The sequence below is a fragment of the Dama dama genome, chromosome 31 (genome assembly GCF_033118175.1).
Source record: "Dama dama isolate Ldn47 chromosome 31, ASM3311817v1, whole genome shotgun sequence".
Classification (NCBI taxonomy): domain Eukaryota; kingdom Metazoa; phylum Chordata; class Mammalia; order Artiodactyla; family Cervidae; genus Dama; species Dama dama.
The window spans coordinates 10,649,597-10,668,555 of record NC_083711.1 but is presented as its reverse complement, the minus strand read 5'-3'; the positions used below and the strand labels follow the sequence as shown (position 1 = coordinate 10,668,555).

At 44.4% G+C, this 18,959-nt stretch overlaps 1 protein-coding gene across 4 annotated transcripts in view; it reads right to left on the bottom strand.

The window, feature by feature from the left end:
* The window catches only part of TIAM1 (TIAM Rac1 associated GEF 1), a 451,658-nt gene that overhangs the window by 157,359 nt on the left and 275,340 nt on the right, over positions 1-18,959 (bottom strand). For all 4 annotated transcript variants that reach the window (XM_061134344.1, XM_061134343.1, XM_061134345.1 and 1 more), the window contains one exon: positions 10,320-10,497. The gene's annotated coding sequence lies outside the window, so the exon portion shown is untranslated. The remainder of the gene's footprint in view (positions 1-10,319; positions 10,498-18,959) is intronic.

Below are 18,959 nucleotides of genomic sequence, written 5' to 3'. Positions count from 1 at the left end.
AAAAAGTACAAACCAAGGTGTCTGCTCCAAATGAGTAACGTTCTGTTTGAAATGACATATTTCAAAAAACCAGGCAAAACTCCGAGATGCACTGGATAAAGGCGCTTCCTCCCCATAGGTTTTCCGTTTCATCCTGACTTCATCTACCCTTCAAAATCAATAAAAAACGGGAAGGCTCAAGATGTGAAGTCCAATCAACTCTTCCTGATAAAGTCAAAAAGGGGCTTTTTACCTTTAATGCCACAGCTTTCTGGAAACCTTAATGGGGGAGAGGGGGGCGAAGTGGGAGGGAGAGAGGGAGATGGCACAACAGCAAACTAATGGGTTTATTTCTGGGAGCAAATCCAACCCAAGAACATTAATCTGGTACAGAGTGCCCTGCACAAAGAAATTCACATGATGAAATCACTAAATGTGATTCAGCCTCTTGGAGCTACCCAGGTTAATTCAAGTCCTTTCCTTAACATTTTTCCTGTCTCTCTCATTGGTCTGAGGGCTATTACCCACAGTGAGAAATGAAAACATCCTCAACGCTCAACAAGTATGACTCTATTTAGCCTTATTCTCCTTGCTCTGCAGTGAGGTTTCTCTAGACCATTTCAACTGTATACACTTAGGATACACACATGAAAATGGTCAGAAAGGAGAGAAGAAAAACAGAGTAGCCGAGTGCATCCCTGAGTTGATGCGTACAGTCATCTACACGGTCACTCATTCAGAAAATATATATACTGGGACTTCCCTGGTGGTCCAGTGGCTAAGATTCCATGCTTCCAATGCAGGGGGCCCAGGTCTGATCCCAGGTCAGGGAACTCGGTGGCTCAGATGGTAGAGAATCCACGTGGTGATGCAGGAGACACAGGGTAGATCCCTAGGTGAGGAAGACCCCTGGGAGGAGGGAATGGTTACCTACTGCAGCATTCTTGCCTGGAGGATCCCCATGGACAGAGGAGCCTGGAGAGCTACAGTTCATAGATGGGTCACAAAGTTCATTGATGGGTCACAGGACTGAACAACTAATGCTTTCACTTTCACAGGGAACTAGATCCCACAGGTGGCAACTAAGATCCCCTATGCCAGCAGCTAAAAGATTCAGAGTGCCACAACTGAAGACCTGATGTAGCCAAATAAATACATTTTTTTTTTCTTTTCTTTTAAACAAAGAGGTGGGGATGGAGCCCCAATGCTCATGCCAGCTTCTGCCCTGACTGGCTGAGCAATCTTGAAAACTGTTTAAAAGAAGAAAAAAGAAAGAAAGAAAGAAAATAAACACTGCATAGCTACCATGTTCCAGAATCCAGAGATACAGCAGAGAAAAAAAGATACACATTCTCCACTCTCATGAAACTGATATTCCAAGCCAGGGAAGGGATACAATAAACAAAAAAGTAAAAGGTACAGAGGGAAACAGGAACAAATTTATTGTACCCATTACAGTTTGAAACCCCCTGCAATATAATATATTCCTTCCCAATGCTCCAGAACCACGCTACAATCCTACTCTTCAGTCTCAAAGGTTGCTTAAGTTCCTACAAGCACATCTTTACTGAAATGAAATTTGTGGCAACAAAAAGGGAAAAACCTCCATTGAATGTTCCGATGAGTTCAGAGGTAACTCATACAGACACCAGATGTGAGGCTATTCCCATACTGGAATATTCCCTACCAGGTCACACATCATATGATTCTGAGAGTGAAGTTTCCAAGAAAGAGAATCATCCTTTTACTAGTAGCAAATATACTTCAAAGCAATAAGTTCACGCCTCTCTGGCTGGCACCTTTAAGAAGCAAGAAAAAAATACAGAGACTCAACTCAGTGCAGGGAAAATGAAAAGACTCAGGGTCCATGTGTGACCATTTATGTGATCTATATTCCTAAGAATATCATGTGCTACATTTTTACAAGTAAAATATTTTAACAAGCATCTAAAGTAAGGCTAAAAGCCATGACCAATGTCTCAGGGTTCTTGATTTTTTAAGGGTACAGCTTCCCTGATAGCTCAGTTGGTAAGGAATCTGCTTGCAATGCAGGAGACCCTGGTTCAATTCCATGGTCGGGAAGATCCCCTGGAGAAGGGAAAGGCTACCCACTCCAGTATTCTTGCCTGGGAAATCCCATGGACAGAGGGGCCTGGAGGGCTACAGACCATGGGGTCACAAAGAGTCGGACACAACTGAGCAACTTTCACTTGAAGATACATAGATGGGGACTTCTCTGGTGATCCAGTGGTTAAGAATCTGCCTGCTAATGCAGGGGACACGGTTCCAGCCCTGGTCCAGGAACTAATATTCTACATGCAGCAGGGCAACTAAGCCTGCATACCACGACTACCGAAGCATGCAGGCCCTAGAGTCCGCAACAAGAGAAGCGCACCCCAACAGAGAGGTCCCCACTCAATGCACCTCGAGAAAGCCCGAACACAGTCTAAAGAAGACCCAGCACAACTTAAAAAAAAAAAAGATACGTGGATGTGTCTATGTATCTATATGTTTTGCCAAGGAGCAATTAAAAGTTCAGGAAAAGTGTTAGCCACAGTCCCATTTTAAGAATCACATAGATTTAAACTGAAAAGAGGGAAAGAATGAAGGTGACCAAAACTGTGGTGTAAAAAGGCAAAGCTGTCACCCCAAATATGCTCGAATGGACCCCCCCAATATGCTCGGATAGAGCCCCCTTCTGCTGTATACAAAAGTTTGCAAATATAAATTGACAGACATATTCTTAACAACAAATTTCTGGTTAGGCTTGTTTCTGCCAACAGAAAACTAATCAAGTTAAAAGCCTCAGGAGTGTTTTCCTAAAGCAAATGGCCCCAACCTTCAAGAATTACAGTGTTCCCTGCATCACTTTGACGGGTCTGTTATATTAATAGCATTTTTAGTAGCAAGATTCTTTTCAGCCAGCCAAGGTAGGAAAGAAGCCATTTTTATCTTCAGAACTAGAATTTAGAGATGAACGCCAAATCTCTTAAATCCTACCAAGAGCGATTCTCAGGGGATGATCTAAGTCAAGTCAGCAGGAAGTTTGAAGCAACTCAAGTCAGGAGAAAAATGTTCCTAGGGACTGCCGAAACACCCCTTCCTTTAAGAGCTTCCCCCCAAAGGTCAGTGAGACTCATGAAGGTCCTTGTGGGGATCAGTGGGGGACCCTGAAACAACACAGGCATGAAAATTGAAAATTGCTCACTGCATACAAGAGACACAATCACCCCTTGCAGGGACAACCCCATCCCATTAGGCAACCCCCAGAACACTGGTGACTTGAAAGTCCTAATCCTCTCCACATACAAATGGCAAATACCAGCTACTTTCACCATCTTCACATTCCCCCACTCTCTCCTATTTAACCCTTATCATTTACTTATAACAAACCAAAAAAACCTGGCTTATACTTTACATTTACACAGTCTTTATTTGTTTCTCTGAGTCTGAAAGCAACTTTGGGCAGAAAGTGGCTTACACTTCTTTTTTGAAGCCTCTACCGAGAGGGCTTCCCTAGTAGCTCAGAAGGTAAAAGAATCTGCCTGCAATGCAGGAGACCTGGATTCGATCACTGGGTTGGGAAGATCCCCTGGAGAAGGAAATGACAACCCACTCCAATTATTCTTCCCTGGGAAAATTCCATGGACAGAAGAGCCTGGCTGGGCTACAGTGGGGTTGCAAAGAGTCAGACACGTCTGAGTGACGAACACTCACACTCATAGAGACTACAAGTGTTCCACGTGTGATAAGGAGTCAAAAAATGCTCATGCACTTTAGAAACAAAAGTACAAGGTAGTGATGAGTACTGAGCCAACATAATCACCACACAGTCGCTAGGAAAGAGGGGAGAGATGAAGCGGGGAGAGATGAAGGGGGGAGAGGACAGGCTGAAATGCACAAACTGGACTAGAAACTGAAAAGCAGGGGCTTGCCCTGGCGGTCTGGTGGTTAAGACTTCGCCTTCCAACACAGGGGGTGGGGTTTTGATCCTTGGTCACGGAGCTAGGATCCCACCGGCCTCTGAAGCCAAAAAACCAAAAGGTAAAACAGAAGAAATGTTGTAACAAATTCAAGTTTATAATAAACTCAATTTGTAACAACTTGAAAAGCAGAGCATCAGAATACAAGTACTTGATGGCAAGCTAGAAAATGTTACCATTTTTAAACTCACTCAACTCCCCATTGACTTCCTTATGGAAAATATTAGTGGCCCCAAACAGCTTGCACTTGCAGAGGGTAGCTAGTGGGAGGCATGTTAAGCAGGAGGTGGTGGTTAAGCAGAAGGTTAAAGCAAGACTTTAACACAGGAACAACTGTCCGAATTTAAACCTCAGATCTTAAACTTTCTTTCCGGTCCTCTAGGATACAGCTTCCAGCTTCCCCGCAGCCTTTGTTCATGCTCTTTCCATGGCCTCCAACTCTCCAGCCTCAGGCACCTACACCTGGCTCGCTCTCTCCAGATCTTGACTCCAGCGAGAGAGAGATCTAGAAGATCTAAAAGACATCTTTCCTGGTATCTCTATCCAAAATGACCCCTCAGAGCTCAACACTTCTCACCCCTCTTCTTTGCTTCCCGCTCCCTTTAACATTTGTCAGAATTGTCTCAAAAAATGCTTTTCATTTACTTATATTTTTCATTCTACATCTTTCCCCACTAGAACCTAAGCATCAGGGAGGCTGAAAGTTTGTCTTGTGTACTGCTATATTCTCAGTGCCTAAAACATTGCCTGAAAGGTAGTAGGTGCCCAGTAAAATGAATGAATGACAAAATTAAATCTAGAATGTAAAAACACACACTCACACAACTGCAAGAGAAAAGAGATAAGGGTGTTGGCATAATGTGAACTAGAGAAAAGATACGCTGGCCTTAAAAATGCCCCTCTTCTACATCAGAGTGCCTAGAAAATCCAGTCTGTGTGCTGTTCTCTAGGCCCCTTCCACCTGCACACCAGCGTAGGTCCCTCATCCCAGGCCACTGGGTTTGGGATCACCCTGATTCTGTGAACTGAGTTGATGGGTTCAGCCTGCCCTGCTCCACTGTTCTCCCCAACCTTCAATCACCTAGACAGAGACTCAAGGCCTTGCCTTTGTCTCATTTCACTTAATTTCTACATCCCGCCTCCTTTTGGAGGTTTAGGAAAGGGGGTTGGAGTTGAGAGTACCTCTCCTCCTCGTCGGGGACACAGCTCAGGACTGAGCAGCCTGAGACGATCCAGAGAGAATGCAGGCAAAGGAGACAACACAACATGATGGGGAGGTGTCACTTAAAGTAGAAGGGGTCAAAAAAAATCAAGAGATTCTTAGGGTCAGAGACCAAGGACACTAGAGAGAGGATGAATTCTCCATTCTTCCCAACACCATGATCTTGCTCCTTAAGTCATGAGTTAAACTTTTCATAGTAACTTCCTTTAAATCCCATCAAAGTAAATGCACAGCAAAAGAGTAAAAAAGTACTCCCATCAAATTAAATGCACAGTGAAAATACTTAAAGGAACTTTATCAATCAGTACAGGCAGCACTACGTACAGCAGACGAGACATGGAAGCAGCCTAAAGGTGCATTGCCAGATGAATGGATAGATGTGGCGGATATGTACAATGGAATACTACTCAGCCATAAAAAGAATGACATAATGCCATTTGCAGCAACATGGATAGACCTAGAGATTATTATACTAAAGGAAGTAAGCCAAAGACAGATATTATATATTATTGCTTATATGCTGAATCTGAAAAAAAAAAAAAAAGAATATACAAATGAACTTATTTACAAAATAGAAATAGACACAGAAAATAAACCTATGGTTACAAAGGGGAAAGGAGGAAAGAGATAAATTAGGAGTTTTGGATGAATATAGACACGCTACTATACACAAAAAAGTTAACCAACAAGGACCTGCTGAATAGCACAGGGAACTATATTCAATATTTTGATACAACCCTTAAGGGGAAAGAATCTGAAAAGTAATATAACTGTACCACTATGCTGTACACCTTAAACTAACATAATTTAACACATTTTTTTTAAAAAGTACAGTCATTAGGGTGGTTTACAGATACATCAGATAGGTGGTTCTTTTTCAGGGACTGCTTTTATTGATTTATTACCCTTACTAAGCCTTATATAATAAAATGATATAAAACTATTTACACCTTTTGAAATAAAGTGTCAAATCCCTGGCTTTGGTAGTTTGCGGAAATTAAGGAAGATGCAACCGTTAAGGGAAGCTAGATGAAGAATATGTTTACTGTGTTCAATTCCCTGTGGATCTATAATTATTTCAAACTAAAAACTTAAAGCCATCACTCACTGGGAGGTTCTGGTTAAGGGAAATTTTTGTTCAAAAGTGACGATGCTGCCGAATGAAGCTTTTTTGAATCCTCTTTTTCAACGAATTATGCAATAAGAAAATAAGCACATACTGGGCATTATCTAGCACAATGTCATTAGGAAACAGACAGCAAACACAAAACAAGGGAGATTCAGCAGACAGGTAGGGTTGACTAAGTAGGGACAGGGCTTCTGTCATTAACACAGTAGTGAACAAAACTGAAATACTATTTATAGTACCTGGTGCCAGCCAAGATGAAGTCAGACACAGTGGCTGGTCTTTCTTTCAATGATAAAGATTAAAAAAACTCTGAACCAAAGTAAAAAGCAATTACCTGAGGATTCCAAAGAGTAAGCAAAAGCAGGTAAGCTGGGGATGGGAATCAAACCCGGAAGAAAAACAAGGACTTCCCTGGTGCTTCAGCGGTGAAGAATCCACCCGCCAATGCAGGGAACACGGGTTCAATACCTGCTCTGGGACGATCCCACCGGCAGAGGGGCAGCTAAGCCAGCAGAGCACACCTAGAGAGCAAACCCCCCACTTGTGGGAACTGGCAGTGAGGACCCAGTGCAGGCAAAAATAAACGAACAAGCAAACAAAACTGGAGGAGCCACGCCACTCTAACCAGAGTGAGTTTCCCATTCGGCTTTTATTATTCTCATTTCCCTTCGAGCCTTGCATGGAGGGTGAGCACACAGTCCGTGCATGCACACTGGGTCACTTCAGTCTTGGCGACCTCAAGGACTGTAGCCCACATGACCCCATGGACTGTAGCCCACCAGGCTCCTCTGCCCGCGGGATTCTCCAGACAAGAATACTGGAGTGGGTGGCCACACCCTCCTCCAGGGGATCTTCCTGACCCAGAGATTGAACCCTCAGCTCTTACGTCTCCTGCGCTGGCAGGCAAGTTGCTTACCACTGGTGCCACCTGGGAAGCCTGAGCTCATATCTAGCTGTGACAAAAGCAGCAAAACTCACAAGACATGCCCTGTCGTTCTGGCCAAAGAAATTGAGCCTAGTGGTCCCTGCAAGCCAAAGAGTGAGGGCAATCTCAGAGAAGACAGAGCTGGAGGAAGCACATCAGCTAATGTCATGTGTCAATCCTACTCAGGTCCCAGGCTCACCCCTCAGGTACATGTGCCTGGGCCTGACCCAAAGAGAGACAGCCAAGGCTTGGGGAACTGAGCTCTCATGTAAAACACAGCTCACCTCCCAGTCTAATTCCCAACTGGTGCATGTGTGGGACAAAGCCACAACTCTGGAGCAAAGGCTTTGAAAACTGAACTGACATCAGACCTACCACCCACAGGAGGTCAAACAGAACTTGCCACCTGAACCTAGCCAGGTTGACTGCTTACTAAAATAGGGGGAAAAAAGAAAATTCAACATTCTCCAGATGATTTTAACAGGACCTAGATTCTCCCGATGTAATATTCGAAAGTGTCCACAATGCACCCCAAAGAACCAGGAAAATCTAATCAGTTCTCAGGGGAAACGACAATCAATAGATGTCAACCCCAAAGTGACCCAGTTGTTAGAATTATCAAGCTTTTAAAGCAACTAGTATAACTGTGTTGTCTGAGTAATGGTAAACACTCCTGAAATAAATGAAAATTTTAACTGCTTGGAACATCTATGCAAGATCACCGTGAACACCAATTATTATGAATGAGTGGAGAAAGAGAATACAAATTAAAAAGAAAGGTAAAATATTTTTAATTTGATCCAAAATACAAAACGTAAGCTGCATTTTTTAATCATCGGATGTGATATTTTCTTGGTATGGCATGAGAACACATTCCTGCTAACAGAAACTCACCCATGGTCAAGGTCTCTGGGTAGAAAGAACAAAGAAAAATACTCCTGTAACTACAGATTGTTCAAAGGAAAAAAGGGGGAAAGAAAGAAGATACAAGGGAAACAAGAAAGAACCTCATCACCTTGCAGACTAAGGAGGTTATAACAATGCTTTTAGGGTTTAGGATGTCTAATTCCCTAGAGAGACCAGAAGTTCAAGCAGCACTCCAGACAGCAAAATGCCCCACCCTTTAGCTGAACAACAGGAAAGCTCCACATGATTAAAGCCCAGCCTTGTGGGTCAGCTTGCTGGGGCTTGCCCTGTTCAGAAGCAGATACTCAAAAAGATAATTACATTATTAGGGTCAATCACCTCTGGAGCAAAACTCTTATTCTCAGGAAGGAAAAACTTATATTTGAGATGCACATCCAAGATGCTGGCTTCGAGGAGATTAAAATTCTAGGATGTTAATATTTTACCTTCTTTCTCTCTCATAAACACACATACATGCAGAGGGAGGGCGGGAGAGAGACACACACACAGAGAATGTATAGACCTGTGTAAAAATTTTTAAAGTTAGCATCCTAGATGGAGATCATGGGGTAATTTAATTTCCAAAAGTATACTTTGCTTTTCGTATTTTCCAAAGCCACTACACTAAAGCTATAATTCACTGTTCTAGCCATGCAGCACGTGAGGTCTTAGTTCTCTGATCAGGGACAGAACCTGCACACCTGCAGAGGAAGCAGAGCCTTGACTGACTGCCAGGCAGGTCCCTTACCTAGAATTCAGTTACGGGAAAGAAAAAAAGAAATGCGTTAAGTCCCTGGGTTTCTTGGATAACTCTTGGAGAGTGAGGATGGGGACACCAGGCTGACAGCGACAGCAAACTTAGAGCAGATGACTTGGGAAAATTGCCCACGATAAGGAAGAAAATACTACCGAGCTTGGGCTTAACCGTCCTTTCTCGACACCCCAACGGCACTCTGCTTCATCTCCTCCCATCCCGTCTGCAGCATGGTTGTTATTCACACACTTGTCTTTCTTTGCATGTACCCCTTCTTATTTTATTACAATCTCCCGATGGCAGGGACCATGACTTACTCATTATTATATTGTCCATCTGAATGAACTAAAGTTTTAGTACTGCTTATTTCAACCGGATGTTCATCTCTCAGATTGTCTATAACAAGAATATTTCAAAAATATACAACATTAGAGCCCATAAGTGGGCACAAGGTGACCCAACTTATATTCAAGTAAAAGTTAACTATTAAAGCAAGGTTTCTCTTGTTGGTAAGGATGCTGTGGAATATGAACATAAGGCATCTAATGATGTATATAAATTATAATTGTTAATAATAAAATTTTTCACTCCCTCCCAAGGTATTTAAGAACTTATTAAAATAAACGTAATGATTACCCTTCTATGATTTGAAAACAGACCTCCAAAACTGCAGGAGAAAGGATGAAATGTATTTATTTCAAAGTTAAATTTGAAGCAAAAATCACAAGACAACAGATTGCAAATTTAAAATTAGATTCTAGTGGGAGGGCTTGGTTTCAAGCCTGTTTTTTCCCTACTGGAGGCTGAGCCTGAAGACAGGGTAGCGGGGTTGGGGGGGGTGAGGAAGAGAGCTAAGATTAAACTGAGACAAAGTTCTGAAAGTTTTAGCTAAATCTTTACAAACCCATGAAAAGCATTTTGCCAAGTCACACACAAATACCCCTAACACAGGAGACTAAAACAGGAAAGTTTTGCAACAAATAAAAGATGATCTTTGATTTAGAAAGATTATTATTTTGACTGCAGTTATTTTGCCTTTTAAAAGATTTTCCAGACCAGAAACAAAACATATCATTGTTCTGAAGTAAGATTTTTGAAGCCAGGTTTGACTTTTTCAAATATAATCCCATCTAAAGATGGTAAAGCTTGAGAATAAATTTCCAAGATCCCTGAGGGCAATTCACAGGGGGGAAAAGATAGGTACCTGCTTTTTCTTTCTTTCTTTTTTTTTAAGTTTTAATGCTAATACTTTTGCATTGCTAGATGGGCGTAACCTTAATCCAAAAAAGTGAGTCCAAATTCTTTTTCCCACAAGCTACATACACCATGGCAATGCTATGATATCTGTCTCACCACCTCTGAAGCATTGCGTTTAATTCATAGAGGCATACACAGGCTCAAGCACACATCCACAAACTTACCTTAGAAGGCAACAACGGTTCCCAGCCCAACTTGCCCCAAGAGCACTGTGGCATTTAGCTATGGAGCCTGGTGATGGTGTCAGGATGAGCAGTGACGGTGGCTGGGAAGCGTCTCAGCTCCTGCTCCCAGAGGTAGCCATCACAGTCCCGTCTACGTCTACGCAGCTGTGCCGAAAACCTGGAGAGGGCAGAAAAAGGAAAGCCGCTATTCAGCCAGAACACAGGAAACGGGAATTTTCCATCAAACCCATTTACATAAACTCTCCAACATCCATTTCGTGTGAAATAGCACACCCCAGATCAAACAATGCAACGTTTAGCTACAGGTCTAAAATGATAGGCATAAATCCATAAATACAAGCATATTTACATTTACAGGAATAATTCACTCTGCAAACTCAGTAACGTTTTACCATTTTATTTTGTCTCTACAGATGAAGGTATCACATAGCAGAAATCCATCCCAGTGGAATGATTTCATGGTTCCTCTTCCTTTTAAAGTGTTATTGGAGGACAGGTGCTTTACAATGTTGTGTTAATCTCTGCTGAGGAGCCATGATCAAAAACATACCAAACAATACATGCTGGACAAGGCAGGGAGAAAAGGGGTGTTGGTGGGTGGAAATGTAGACTGGGGCAGCCACTGTGGAGAACAGCATGGAGTTTCCTTAAAAAACTAAAACCAGAACTACCACACGACTCAGCAATCCCACTCCTGGGCATAGACTTGAAGAAAACCGTAATTCCAAAAGGTCCCTGCACCCCTACACTCCTGATTCCCTTTGAATCTTTCAAACGTCTCAACAAACAGATGCGAGTGACAGGAAATCAGGGAGTCTCGTTACTCTCAAAGCAGAGCTATAGCTATCACAGAAGTTGAAGAAAATGCTAAAAGACAGTAAAACAAAAGACCAAATTCAATATGATAGACCTTCTCATCATATACACGAGGTATTTCTTTTCAAAATAAGCTCCACGAACAAAGATTGTGAGTGGTCTTTGTTTTCTAAACCCCGGCTTCTGGTGAGACTGGAGATGCTAAGACAGGACAGAGGCTTCTAATGGTTCAGGGCAAAGAACCCGCCTGCCAAGGCAGGAGATGCAGGTTCGATCCCTGGGTCAGGAAGATCTCCTGGAGAAGCAAAGGGCAACCCACTCCAGTATTCTTGCCTAGAAAATTCCATGGACAGAGGAGCCTGGTGAGCTACAGTCACGGTGTCGCAAAAGAGTAGGACACAACTTAGTGACTAAAGTACAAGACAGGAGAAAGCCCCGAGGGCTTCCTGGGGGCGGCTGCCTCTCATTCCTCTCCTACAGATCACTCCCGTGAGGCTGCCCACGACCAGCACCTATAACTGGCAGCCTCATTAAGGTGGAACTCAAGACGACAAACAGCTTGCAGAGCAACACAGAGAAACTCGCCGACTGTTGTGGAAGGCGGGCACATCAAGACAGCAAGTAAATATCCATATCCATAGAAGAAACATAGTAAGTGAAGTTACCATTCACCCTATCTTGGAAAGTATGCTCCTTCGCCGTGAACCTGGTGACTCACGCTTGCCAGGAGAGGAACACGAGTTCTCAGCAATGCGCCATTATCACCCTGCAGTACATGTCCTTGCCCTCCCTCCCCCACTGCCGTTCTCTTCCCTCTCTTTTCCCAGGCATCCTCCTTAAGCTGCTCTCTGTGAAGTTTTACATTTTCAAAGCGGTTCCTGAATTGCTTAGGAACTGGCAGAAATTAATAAGCAACAGCCCATTTATATTGAAATGGACTCATTACAGTGCCAGCTGCCAATAATTTGCAAGGGCTGGATTCTTGCTGGCAAACCGGGCCTGCAGGCGGCTGTCCTCCACCTGCACATGTAGGCTGATAATGCACTTTTTATACTTTAAAAAAAAAAAGTACATATTCTGCTACCAGAACTGAAATGTTTCTCTATTACAGTCTTCTATTCCCTGAGCAGCAAAATGCTATGGGGAAGAAAGTGAAAGTTATCAGGCATTGTTTAAAAAATATGTAGGAAGACAAAACCCAGTCCATCTGGGATCTGGGATCTATTTTTCCCCCCGATTCTGTTTTTTTAGTATATGTGCTGCCGACGCAAGCACGTCCCCCCTGATTCTGATGGAGAAAGTATTTTGACCTGTGACCCGTGGAACTGACCCCATGATGTAAACAGATGAAGAGAACATATTTGTTCTTTGTGATCAGCAGATATGCTAAGGTTGCAACAAGTCACCAAGGATTCAGTCTGTATCAAGTACTCACAGTGGATTGATTAATTCTACCATGAGCTTGTGAATATACGCCACAACTACCTGAGAACCACCAGGAGTCCAGGTTTTCTTTAAGAGCCATGAAGAATCCACCTTCAAACAGGAGGTAGACAGGCTTCCCTGGTGGCTCAGTGGTAAAGAATCTGCCTGCCAATGCAGGAGACACAGGTTTGAGCCCAGGTCTGGGAAGATTCCACAAGCAACTGAGCCCGTGTATCACCTAGTGAGCCCACGAGCCGCAGCTACTGAAGCCTGCACGCCCTAGAAGCCACGCTCCACAGTAAGGGAAGCCCCTGCAAGGAGAAACCCGCACACCGCAAGTAGGAAGTAGCCCCCGCTCACTGCCACTGGAGAGAAGTCGGCGCCGCAACAAGGCCCCAGCACAGCCAAAAACAAATACAAGCAAACGACGGGAAAACAGCTAACTTAGTGATGGAGTTTGAGCCTGGAGTCTCTGCATGCATCAATCACATCAAAACCCAGCTTTGCCACTTACTTGCAAGGTGATTTGCGGCAAACACTAATTATCAGTTTACCCCTCTACAAATAGGGACAAGGATTCCTAAACCATTCTATCGAAATAAGCATTAAATGACACCATCTATGTGGCATGATTATTTCAGTGCCTACTCCTAGGTCAGTTCTCAATAAAAATACCAGATTCTTTTCACTGTTATGCAACATTTGTAAACCATAAGGAAGATGCTACAAGAAGGGCCACTATTAAGGGGAATTCCTTAAAACATGGTACCTAACTCACTGAAACTGGGTCTACAGTCTAAGTTGGATGAAACCGATCACCTCAATTGTGTCATGAGACCAAAGGGGAATTCATTAACCCAGCTGGAAGACGTGATTGACTCAATTTGCCACAGCGCATGCACACACGCAAACCACGCTGACAAAGCCTGGCAGGACCAGTTGGACAGCTTGCATTGCATTAAGATGACCCCCACTGAAGTGAACAACAAATGTGCCAAGTTTTACAGTCTCATTCTGATTCATCTCAACTCATAAAGTCAATTTCTGCATCAGGTGTCAAATAACCAGTTTTCCCAGGGAAGTGACGGTGCTGGAGAAGGGAAGGGAATTAACCAAGCTAATCCCAGGCTTCAAACACCTCAAAAATACACAGGGCTCAGAAGTGTCATCACTCCAACCCAAGACGAAATATGACAATGTCAGAAACACCGTGTCCATGGCAGTTAATCCATGGCTTTCCCTAAAACGTCTGCCACACCAGAACTTTCTTTTTCACCTCAGAAAACACTCATGAGAGGCATCCTGTCACTTTTAAGTTCTTGCAAGTTCCAGGAATCAAATGTACAGAGAAAAGGATATTGTACTTGCCATCAAAATACCCACATCTACACCCCAAGCTCTATTATTTACTAACTTATGTGAGCTTGGGCAAGCAAACTACCCACCCCAAAATTTAATGGGAAAAATAAGGATGCATAATATTATCTGCTTTACTTAACATCTACCTGAAAAGGTTGTTTTAAAACAGAAAATAGAGATTCAACATGAAACAGTATAAACTATAGAAGACTACAGAAGTAAGTTCATTCTTACTCTGTTCATGAATAAGTGCCCCCAAAGTGTTTCATAATTACTAAATGAATGAGAGTCAGAACATTTCCCTTCAACCTGAAACTTAAAGTGGGATGGGAATAGTAGTTTTGGGTCAAAATCCTAAATGAATCAGAAATCTTGAATATTTTTTATATGCAATAAGCACCAAAAGAATATAGATTTTAGTATTCACATTTAGTCCAAAAATCAGCCTGGGGGAATAGATGGACAGATGAATCTAGGACACTGAAATTTTTTTTATTGGTTCAGAAATTAAAGAAAATTCATCATTTTGTTTGCTGACGTTTTTAACTATGATTATATTCAAGCAAGGACTTAGTAGTGACTTCCAAAGATGCATGATCTAAAATCGAATAGGAGAAATCATCGCTGGAAAAATAAAAAGGGCCCAAAGATTAAGACAAAGTGCAAGGGAACAGAATAAGGGGAGTGAATTTACCTGGGTATCAGTTTACCCAGCTGGCTCAATTGGACTGTAAAGTTTTGGTAACAGCCAATCAGATGGGGAAAACAGAGCAGTTGTAAGACTCACAAGGTCCTAATCAAGTGCTCAGAAGAAGGACGAGCGTTCTGGGTGCTGAGATCATACAGGACCTTCCAGCCGCGGTCCTCTGAGGCCGCCGTGGTAGACTGAGCCTCGGCTTCGGTGTTGGTTCTGGCTGTGCTGGGGCCTCACTGCTGTGCGTGGGCTTTCTCTGTTGCAGCGCGTGGGGACTCCTCTCGAGTTGCAGCGCACAGGCTTCTGCTGCTCTAGAGAGCGCAGGCTCAGAGTTCTGGCCTGTGGGTTTAGTTGCCCCTGCACCATGTGGGGTCTTAATTCCCCAACCAGAGATCAAACCCTGGTCCCCTGCATCGGAAGGCAGATTCTTAATCACTGGACCACCAGCAAAGTCCCTGAGTCATATTTTTAGAACCACATCCTTTCAAAGACAAACTTCATATGACTGTTTCTTGTCTTGATAACTGATTCAAGAAAAAAAAAAAATCACAGTTCAGGGACAGAAAGGCTGAAGAGGTAATGACCCTGCTAAGTTGCAGCGGCTGCTTACCAGGAAAATCTCTCGGGACGCACGCTTGCTCTCCGGAGTACTGGGGCTGAGGAGGGGTAACTCGAGTGAGACGGGGCCCCGTGCCCAAGGCTGGCTCGTTCCTACTGCCACCTGGCCATTCCTCATCTGGCATAAAGGAACGGTCCCATCGGGGGTGAGCTGGTCTGGCTTGTCTGAGACAAGCACTCCTGAACAGAGACGGGGAACCCACCTTTCCTGTCCGCTGCACCGGGTGACTACTGGGGGCCCTGGAGCAGGGCCAGGATTCTCCGTGAAAAACCAATCCCTCCACACAGATGGGGGCTTCCCAGGTGACACAGTGGTAAAGAATCTGCCTGCCAATGCAGGAGACCGGGGTTCGATCCCTGGATCGGGAAGATCCCCTGTGGTAGGAAATGGCCACCCCCTCAGTATTCTTGCCGCCTAGAAAATTCCATGGACAGAGGAGCCTGGCGGGCTACAGTCTATGGGGTCACCAAGAGTCGGACACGGCTGAGCACACGTCTCCCCCCTCATCTCAACAGAGATGAATGAATCGTGACAGGGTTTCCAAATTCCTCCTCCCTAAAACTTGGATGAAATGGTTTTAGCCCAACCATGTTTTCCAAGGCGAGTAAAAAATAGACATCCAAATCAGCCAAACAAAATTCCTGAAAGTTCCCCTATCCAAAGACTGCCCTGATTTTGAGCAACTTCTCAGCATATCCAAATGCATCCCAAGGTAACTGGGAAAAAACATGTTCATAGAATTGATATTCTTAAGCCAGCTAAGTCAGTTGGGAAATTTCCCCTAAAATGATAACTTTAAATTTAGAACAGTGAATCTTTGGCAATACTTAACCAACAGGTTCAGCTGGAACAGACATGACTGTGGTTTCCTAGGAGTCAAGGCAGTGCACTGCAAAGTGAAGTAATATATTCTCCCCCGGCTCAGGGATATCTACCATTTATGGAATGCTTACTATCTGGCTGGCACCATGTAAGTGACTTTAGACCAAAATACTACTCTCTAAGTTTCCCTCAGTTCTTGGTATTTATCATCCTGAGACTATACTTGGACACGGACAAGTGCCAATGCGTACAACTCAACTCCAGCATTGCATCACCCACTACGAAGTGTTTGGAAACCACCAGTCCCAAAGGGCAGAGTTACACAGCTGGTCATCAGATCTTTCCAAACACCCCCACACAGCCTGGCTCTGAAAGGGGCTCCAGCAAAGTCCCAGCTTCCTGAAATGGATCGGCTTGTTCAGGACAGACCCCAAGAATCATGTAATTTTTCAAGATTCTAAGCAGCAGCATCCCTACTCTGAAGGCATGAAGCTACTGAACCCTTGAGAATTCCACCCAACATTCCAAGAGGAGTGACCACACGACGGGAGAGAGCTCAACTCCAGGCTCCCGGCTCAATTTCAAGTCTGAGTCACATCCAAAACGCACGCCCATGTCATTGTAAGAGAGCACGGAAAAAGCTGATCTCAAAGAAAAGGGGAATGGAGCTGGCTGACTGCAGCTAACTTCTAATGCTGAAACCCTTCTTTCACGGCCTCACCATGTCATGGCTTAAGAGCTCCTAGTGAGAGAAGAGGTCATCCAGGTTCCCACAGAAGACAGGGAGAGGGGATGATACTGTTGAAACTGTTTCTGTAACTCCTGTGAAATGTATCAGACTGTTTCACCTTACCCTGCACTTCCGAACAATCTTCTTGAAAATACATCAATGCCTGGGATGCACGAGACAAGTGCTCCGGCCTGGTGTACTGGGAAGACCCAGAGGAATCGGGTGGAGAGGGAGGTGGGAGGGGGGATCGGGATTGGGAATACATGTAAATCCATGGCTGATTCATATCAATGTATGACAAAACCCACTGGAAAAAATAATAATAATAATAATAAAAATTTAAAAAATAAATAAATAAATAAATAAATAAAAAAAAAAAAAAAAAAAAAGAAAATACATCAATGCCTGAGTTTGGAAGAGATTGCAACATACAATCACATCAACCAACAACATCTTTTCCAAGCCACTCAGCAGACAGGACCCCATCTCCCCATCAGCCTCTCCGGGCACATCTCCCGAGATCCCCACACAGAGTGGGGTAGGGCAGCTGCTCTTTCACCATCCAAGACGAAAGCTCAAGGGGAGAGAATCTGGTTTTCAAGGCAGAAGTTGAACCTTGAACGGAGACAGGGGTGTCTCCATCCTAAAGGACACAGCCTTGGCCTTGAGTGAGCCCTGCAGAGGAAGGGCACCTGGATGTTCGCACCCAGCAGCGGCTGCCTGCCTCCAAAGACCCTTCCCCAGGCTCATCCAAGAGGACCCAAACATAGGAAAATTGCCATTTCCGTGATGCTCTCCAGCCCCTAACAACCTTGCCTCTCCCTTCACCTGTTCTCCAGCAGCCAAGAAGGAAGTCTTTCAGACCAAAAGATGGTCAGGACATCAAGCAGTCCTTTTTTTCTTCATCAGGAAGCAGAGTGGGACCCAATCATCCCAGCGATTTCATCCCTTCGCCACTGCACAAGCCACCGCAATGCACCCGGCAGCTGCCTTCCCCACTAAGAATGGGAGGATCACTCTGTGAATCAGGCAATAGCTCCCTGGACTGAGGCCACGCATGCAGGTGGCTGGTGTGGCAACTCTGCCTGCCAGCAAGGAGGGCTGGGACCGTCTTTGTCAGAGGACAGGGGAGAGGCCACCAGGCTGGGGTGTGCCCAACCCGTGCTGCTGATCCCTGGCTCTGAGGCTAAGGGGCCCCCGAGAGGGCATCACCCCCATCCCCCCGGGATACCTGCTCCATCCTCCCTGGGTTCTGTGCCTGCCACTGTGGGATCGGTGTTGGTGGAAGGTGTATGCGAGGTGGCAAAGTTCTCCAGGAGAAAAGGTTCCAGAGAGAACTGGTAGACTGGAGGGAGAGGAAGGAAGAACAGCTAGAAAGGTTAAGTTTGTACATACATGTGCCTCTTTGATATCAAGTGGATTTAATAACTAAAAGTCAAGGAGCAAGTAAGACAGCTGGAAAACAGAGCCGCCGGACACAAAAACGGAAGCTTGTGATGGGGCCCCACGTAACACTGCTGCTAGGGGGACACCAGGAACTTCCATTTCGGATGTGTTTAGGTGGGAAGATAGGATTTGCGGGGGGTGGCAGGGGGTGGCGTGGATAACTGCTTACAGTCTGGTGTTACTTTTTGCTGCATGACAAAGTGAATCAGCTCTGCATTTACACACATTCCCGCCCTCAAGGGCCTCCCTCCCACCCCTGCCCGCCTTCCTGCCCACCTAGGTGATCACAGAGCACCCAGCTGAGCTCCGTAGCTTTAGAGAAGGTTCCCTTTAGCTAGCTATTTCACACAAGAGGTCAGTTCAGCACAGTCGCTCGGTCGTGTCCGACTCACACGCCAGTGTACACACGTCAATACTAATCTCCCCATTCATCCCACCCTCCCCGTCCCCCTCTGTACCCACGTGGAATAGATGAACCTATTTGTTGGGCAGGAGAGACGCAGACATAAAGAACACGCATCGGAAGATGGAGTTTTAATCAAATTTCCATCTTCCGCTGAAAGAATCTTCCACTTGAAAGTCAAATAAAATAATTTTTACAAAAATGTTAAAGAAATTCCTCCCAAAGATTTTCAAAATAGGGATGATTCTCTACCTGTAAGTCCTCATCTTATCCCAGAAAAGAGACTGACTCCCAGTCATAAGACA